This window comes from Octodon degus, unplaced genomic scaffold (genome assembly GCF_000260255.1).
Source record: "Octodon degus isolate 3935 unplaced genomic scaffold, OctDeg1.0 scaffold00005, whole genome shotgun sequence".
NCBI classification, from domain to species: Eukaryota; Metazoa; Chordata; class Mammalia; order Rodentia; family Octodontidae; genus Octodon; species Octodon degus.
In genome coordinates this window covers 3,151,487-3,159,579 of record NW_004524581.1, presented here as the reverse complement: position 1 = coordinate 3,159,579, position 8,093 = coordinate 3,151,487, and positions in this window count along the sequence as shown.

The following is an 8,093-nucleotide window of genomic DNA, read 5'->3' as shown; positions in this document are numbered from 1 at the left end:
ACAGCCATTTCTTGACCTATTTGCTCTTTGTGAAAGCCTGAAAAAATGCTTTCTCTCCATATAACTCTCCTTAGGCACACTTTAATCATTGATCACTTTCCTCTGTGGCCCCATAAACTCCTTGATCAGAAAATTTGGGAAACACTGAGTTACATGATGTTACAGTACAGGTTCTTTTATGTCCTGAGTCGTAATTGACCTTGAAAGACAGGGGCCAAAATGTTGGTTGTCCTTGCAGCCCTTCCTTTTCTCTAATTTTTGGTGTGTAAACTTAGGTGTGTTAGCCCTCCAGAAGACACTTAATGATATTATTACCCTATAACATAAGCAGTTGAGCTGAACCTCACTGTTTATCTGAATATCAAGCATCTTGGACATAACATGGAACAGGTATTTTCCATCAAATATTGACGTGTTAAACTTTAAATCCCTACAGAATGTGAGGAAAAAATAAATAAAAATAAAAATAATTTAAAAAGGAACAAATTACATATTTTTAAACAGAAATTTAGAAATCTAACCATATACAGCATTTTCACAGGACAATCTTATGACTTTTTTTTATCTCTTCTTTCATTTATTATCCTTTATAAGACAAATTTTAAAAGACATGAAAAATCTAATGAGCAAGAACATAATGTACTGGGGACACTAATACCCCATTGACAAAGATACACCATCCATGCAAAAATAAGCAAAGAAATAGCAGAACTAAACTGAACTTGTGAATAAATGGACTTAGTAGACCTTTACAGAGTGTTCCACCAAACAGCATCAGAATATACATTCTTCTCAGCTACGCAAAGGACATTCTCCAGAACAAACAGTTTTGCTAGCACAAAGAGCATGCTTAAGTAAATACAAAGTAATCAAAATTATCCCATGCTTATTATCTCACCATAGTGCAACAAAACTGGAAATTGTTTACAGAAGAAACAGCAAAAACTCCATAAACAAATGGAAACTCAGTAATACCCTTTTTAACAATCAATGGACCAAATATGAAATAAAAGAAATATTAAACAATATTTACAATCAAGCAAAAGTGCAGATAAAACTTCACAGAATTATGGAATGCAATGAAAGCTATCTTAAGAGGAAAATTTATACTGGTAAATTCTCACACCGGAAAACAGAATCAGCTCAAATAAAGAATCTTACGTTGTACCTCAAGTTCCCAGAAAAAGAAGAGCAAATTAATCCCAAAGCCCAAGAACAGGACATTAAAGATCACAGCAGAAATAAACACAATGATAATGAAGAAAATAATAAAGAATTAATGAGTTGAAGTTGATTCTTTCAAAAATAAATAAAATTGATAAAGCCTTAGCCAGCCTTATCGAAAAAAATCAAATTCCTGCCTTATGGAACAAAAAGGGTGAAATCACTATAGGTCCTATAGATATTCAGAAGATCATCAATACCTATTTCCAAAATCTTTACTCTCATAGGATTGAAAACAAGACAAAATGGACAGACCCTATATAAATACAAACTATCAAAGCTGAATCAAGAAGATATAAAAATTCTAAAGGACTTAATTTTCCAATGAAATTGAAAATATAATAAAAAATCTAGCCACAAAGAAAAACACAGGTTCTAGTAAATTCAAATCTGAATTCTCCATGAAATTTAGAGATTTAACATCAACTCTTCTCAAACTCTTAAACAAAATTGAAGCAGAAGCAATTCTCCCAAATTCATTCTTGGAGGGAAGTATGACCCTGATGCAAAAACCAATTAAAGATTCAACTAAAAAAGAAAACTACAGGCCAGTCTCCTTAATGAAAATAGATACAAAATTCCTTAATAAAATATTAGTAAAAATAATACAGTAAATCATCAAGAGGATGATTTACATACACCACGAATAAGTGGAATTCATCCCTGGAATGTAGGGATTGTTTAATATATGCAAATCCCTAAAAGTAATAAACCACACCAACAGAACCAAAAACAAAGTTCATATGATCATCCTGGTAGATGCAGAAAAAGCTTTTGACAAAGTCCAACACTTATTCATAAAAAAATGCTATCAAAAATTTGAACAGATGGTCTTAACTCAACCTGATAAAATCTATGACAAGTCAATAGCCAGAATTATACTAAATGAACAAAAATTGAAATCCTTCACTTTAAATCAGGAACAAGACAAAAATGCCCACTGTCACCACTCCTGTTCCATCTTGCTTTAGCAATATTATCCAGAACAATCATACAAGAGAAAGAAATAATGATAGGAAAGGAAGAAGTCAAGTTATCATTATTTGCAGTTGACATAGTACTATACATCAAGATGCCAAAACCTCCACTAAGAGACTTGTAGACTTAATAACCAAATTCAATAAAATGGCAGGATACAAAGCCAACACTGAAAAATCAATATTATTTATAAACACAAATAATACATTGAGAGAAAAATTATTTGAAATAGACCTTTCAAAATAACACCTAAACTATGAAATATTTAGAAATCAACCTCATAAAAGAAGTAAAAGGTTCATATTAAAAACTACAGTACTATGAAAAAAGTGATCAAAGAGAATTTCAGAAAATAGAAAGATACTTCTTGCTCCTGAATAGGAAGAACTAAAATTGTGAAAATGTCCATACTAACACAATTGTTACACAGATTCAATACAATCACAATTAACATGCCATTACTATTCCTTAGAGATCTAGAGAAATGTTTAAAATTTATCTGGAAACAGAAGAGTCCCAGAAGATCAAAAGCAATCCTGGGCGACGAAGGAAACACAGAAAGCATCACAATCCCTGACTTGAAATTGCACTACAAAGCTACTGTGATAAAATCAGCAAGGTCCTGGCAAAAAATAGAGCATGGATCAATTGAACAGATTAAAAGATGCAGACATAGCTATAAACACACTCAGCCACCAAAGGGGTCAAAAATTTTCACTGGAAGGAAGACTCTTTAATAAATGTTGGTAAAAAATAAAACTTTCTTTCTACATGCCAAGGGCTAAAAATAAACCCATGCCTATCACCATGCACAAAACTACAGTCAAAATGGATCAAATATTTAAATTTTAAAACTGAAACAATCTTCTGCAGGGAAAGTACATATAAATCTCAAGGACATACATAAAGGCAGAGAGTTTATGAACAAAGGACAAACTGTATGGGAAATACTTCACAGAATCAACAACTGGAATATCAACATTTTGTGTTTTTTTTTTCTTTGTTTTGTTTTTTGGTGGAACCAGGGATTGAACTCAGGCCCTTGTGCTTGCCAGGCAAGTGCTTATTCCACTGAGCCATCTCCCCGGCCCCCTGGAATATCAACATTTTGAAAAGTTTCTGCACATCAAAAGAAATCACCAACATAGTAAAGAGAAAACCCATGAATTTGGAAAATTGGTAGTGGACTGTCTCCCAGACAAAGGACTTGCATCTATAACATATAAAGAATTTTAATAAATCAGGCCTCTGTACTTTAAAGACATGGGCATTTGAGATAGATAAACACTTTACAAATGAAGAGATTCACATATCAAATAAATATGTAAAAAAATGATCAACAGCATTGGTCATTCAAGAGATGCAAATTAAAATAACACAAAGATGGGCCTGGGGATTTAGCTCAGTGCTAGAATGCTTGCCTAGCAAGCTGGAAGACTTGGATTCAGTCTTTGGCACCAAAAGCAAAAAATAAACCTCCCATAAAAAAACACTGAGATACCATCTTTCACTAGAATGTCTATCATCATAAAATCAACCAATAACAAATTCTGGAGCTGCCCTTGGGGAAAAGGAAACCTTCTCCACTGTTGGCGGGAGTGCAGGCTTGTACAATTATTATGGAAATCAATATGGGGTTTCTTCAAAATTTAGAATTGGAGAGCCCATTTCACTTCTATATATTTTTCCAAAAGAACTGAAATCATCATTCCACTGTGATATATGTGCACCTATGCTTAGAGCAGCATGAATTGGCATAGCTCAATCCTGAAAAGAATACAAATGCCCATCAGCTGAGGAATGGATAAGAAAGATGTGCTATTTTTCTAAAGTAGAGTATTACCCAGCTATAAAAAAGATAAAACCAAGCCTTTTTTAGATACATGGATTCATGTAGACACTGTGCTGGTAAGTGAAATAAATCCGACCGTCATGTGCAAACATCATATTGTCTCACTAGTGTAAGAATCTGAAAGAGTAAGTAAAATCTGAAACATACGATAGATACTGTAAAAGGGAAAATTATTGAATAGGAAGTAAAAACTGGGATAACAAAGGAAACAAGAATAAAGAATAGATACATACATATATACAGGATAATTTGAATCCTTATACTGCTGTTCTCTGCTGGTCTTTTGTAAGAAGTCATTAATGCTTTTTTTTCTTTTTATTCTTATTTTTTTAATTTCTCCTAACATGTTTGTTCTTGTTTTTTTTTTTGTGTTTTACACATTTATATCTTGTAACCAATTTTGCATTTATATCTTATAACTTAAAAAAAACTAATTTCAAAAAAAATGCAATACAGCAACCATTGTTGGATTACCATTACTTTGTTTAGTGATTTTTTTTATCATTTCTCTTGTTTTAAATAATTTGTATTCCTCAAAAAGTAAGAATTTTATAACATGTATGGTCAGTAGATATCACCATTGTGAGGAACGGGTAACAGAACTAGAACACAGAGTGTGTGTTGGGAGCAATTAAAATGAGAGAAGCCTCAAACAACTGCATGACAGTGTAAACATGAAGCAACAGCTGATGGATGACACAGAGAAGAGGAACCTAAGGTTAAAAACAATTAGTAAAGTCAAAATATATCACAAAAAGCATTAAAATTGTTCTTGGAAATAATGGCAAAACCATTCCTTATATGAGAAAAATAACATACAGATCCAAGAGGCTATAGAACTCCAGGTAGCCCCAAATTTGAGCCAGTCTAGGATGCATCATAATCAAAATCTCAGTGGTCCAGCGAATGAGCAGTATCCAGACAGCTACTTCAGAAGAGCAATGAATCACTTTTGAAGGGGATCAGAATAACAGGAGGTTTCTCAGTGCAAAACTGAAAGGCCAGTACTGCTGGGAGTGAAATATTTTAATTCATCACAAATGTCAACCAGCCCACACTGAAATGTTCTGAAAACTCACCTTTCAAAATTCATCTAAAAATAAGATATTCCCATGGATGGTGAGGAACACCTAAAGGTGTTCATGAACAGCAAATCCAGCAGTCCAGAATATTCTAAAGGGTATGTTACAAAGAGACGATAAAGTTAGCAGTGCCAAAAGCTGTATTAGGATAAATGCACCCTTGAGGCAATATTGTGAGTTGCTGCAGCCCATTCCATAATTTTCTAATGAAATCATGTATTTTATTACAATGGCAGCTGGTTGTGCCTCTCAGTAGATGCATTTAAGGGGTAGAGGAAATAGGTTTTGTGTTCATCTACTTGGTAAGATTCCTAGGAAGGTATGTACAGCTGTGAAAATTTGAGATTTTATCCTCATAAAGCTCAGTATGACATTTTTTGAGTATTCCTGAGAATCACATGGTATAAGATATACCCATAGGATTCTTCTGTATTAAGAATCTATTTTGCCATATTGGAATCTGGGAGTGGTTCACAGTAACTGTGTCTGGGGAGAGCAGGAAGGCATTGGTGCATTCAGCCACTTGCAAATGAAGGGCAAGGTGTCCAGGGAGCTCCAAAGCTGTGACAGCGGGGCTCACCCATTACAGGCTTGCTGTGGAATTGCTTGCATTTGGGATGTGTTATCTGCTTGGTTTTTTAATTTAATTTGACTTGTTTGGAACTGGGAATCAACTCAGGACCTTGTGCTTGCCAGGCAGGTGATGTACCACTGAACTATGTTCCTAGCCCCAGAATTTGCTCTTTGTTTTTGTTTTTGCCTTTTCAAACAGTTTTCTTTTGATTTTGTTTGTAGACATAGCCCAGTTCTATACAATAGCACATTGGAAAATCTGTTCACTGTGGATTTAGATTGTATAAGCCTTGAAAGACTTCAAAATATGGAGACAAATATGTATGACCTGCTAGATGTGAAGATAGGTATTTTCAATCTGTACGTTTCTCCTGGAACTGAGCCCCCAGGTTTTTGTTCATATAGCAATGAAATAAATGACGAGAACAAACTTTGTTCTCCCATCTTCCAAGCCAATCAGAATTAGACATTCAGCAATTGGTTAGTAATTTCTGGTTGATGTTGCATTTGCTAACCAAGCACAAGTTGACTAAAGCAGGAACTGTGTGCAAGAATAAATCACAAATTCCCAGTGAAACTTTGCAGTTTCAAGACAAAGAATGGTATAGGGCAAACTTTGCATTTCAGAAAGCTGTGATATACCCTCAAGTATGAGAAAGAAAAAACAATTGATGTTGCTGGTGTCAACACTGCACCATGATGGAAAAATTTACAGAGAAACCTTGGTAAAACAGCAACCTGTGATGGTAGCTTTTTACAGTAAACTCAAAAGAGAGGTCTGGCCTGATAGCTCAGCAGACTAAAGCACCTGCTTAGGCAGAGCACAGCGGCCGGGGTTCATTCCCTCGTGTGCCATGCCAGCCCCTGGAGTGCACTGAGACAGTGATTGAGACTGGGCGGGATGACACGCTCCTGTAATCCCAGGTCTTGGAAGGCTGAAAATAGGAGGATCACTATGAGTTTGATCTGTGTAGTGAGACCCTGAACACAATGTATCCCCTGCACTAAATGCATTTAAAAAAAAATCAAAAGAGGAGTAGATGTTGATGAGATATTCGGAAACTAGGACACTACTAACAATACAAGGCACTGGGAAATGGTTGGATTTTTCTCGATCCTAAATATGTGTCCCATAAATAGTTTGATGGTTTACAAAGAAAAAAAAAGGCAAAATACCACAGAAATTTTCTTGGAGGACTGGACAGCAACATGTGACATATCACTTGCAAAAGAGTGGATACTAAGAGTTTCTGTTCAGGGAACTATGCCAAACAGTGGTGAAGCACACTGTTGAGCTCACAGGCGAACAGGCAGGTGCAGTATCATGATGAGCTACAATAAGAAGAAAACTAAAATGTCCACGAGCTGTGACCTAGCAAATGTACAGGACAACAAAACGCGTGCGCTATCAGTGTAAGAAATACTTGTGCATGAAACAAGAAGTTTTCATGAGTGAAAACTGCCTTGAGTATGAAAAAAAATCTATTCCCGTGGTAGACCTTTGTTGACATTCGTAGTTCACATAGGTGTTTATTTCTGATGTTATCTTTTAGACCTGCTAAGTGAGTAAACAGCTGTTGTGAAAGTGTTTATGTCTATTCTAACCACTCCTTGTATATTCCTATCTTATTGATAGAATATTTTTCTGTTGAGTTCTCCCTGTACACTACAGTAAGAATCTCCCGCAAAAACAGCAAGACTTGTATGACGTCAAGTATATCATACAAAAAAGACAGGAAAGCAAAACATACGTGCTGTGACTGAAAGTGCTGCTGTCATGCGTGAAGACAGCCTTAAAAGTAATCATTGAAATGAAGATTCTTTTTTATTGTAGTTTGGTTGGTATTTTCATTGCAGTTGATGTAGCAATTTATTTTGTGTGTTATTTTCAGCCTTTGTAAACCAAAGATAAGTTAACTTTAAAGATTTTGCTGTTTTTCTATGAATAAAAAGTTAAAAGTTCAAAACAGTATTCTAAAAAATATTTTCCTGTTAAGTACTCATCATATAAGATAATAAAATTCATAAACTTAAAGTTGGCTTCATCAGTAGAAGCACTTCTGAAGAACAGATATATGTCTTATGTGCCCTTCAGTATTCTCTTACATGACATTGCTGTGATTGCCCCAAGGGAAACATAGGAAGGAAGGAAAGGAAATCAGCACAAGGAAAATAAGACAATGCCAAGAATAAGTTGATACTTTTCAGTAATAAATCTCGATTCAAATAAATCTCAGTTCCCCAATGAAAAGATACAGATTGACACAACTGATCAAGAAACATAACTCCAAAGGTAGGGTGTGTATAGGAAATGCATTTAGGGCCAGCCAGATAGCTCAGCGGATTAAAGTGACTACTTACCCAGATGGCAGTAGCCAGGGTTC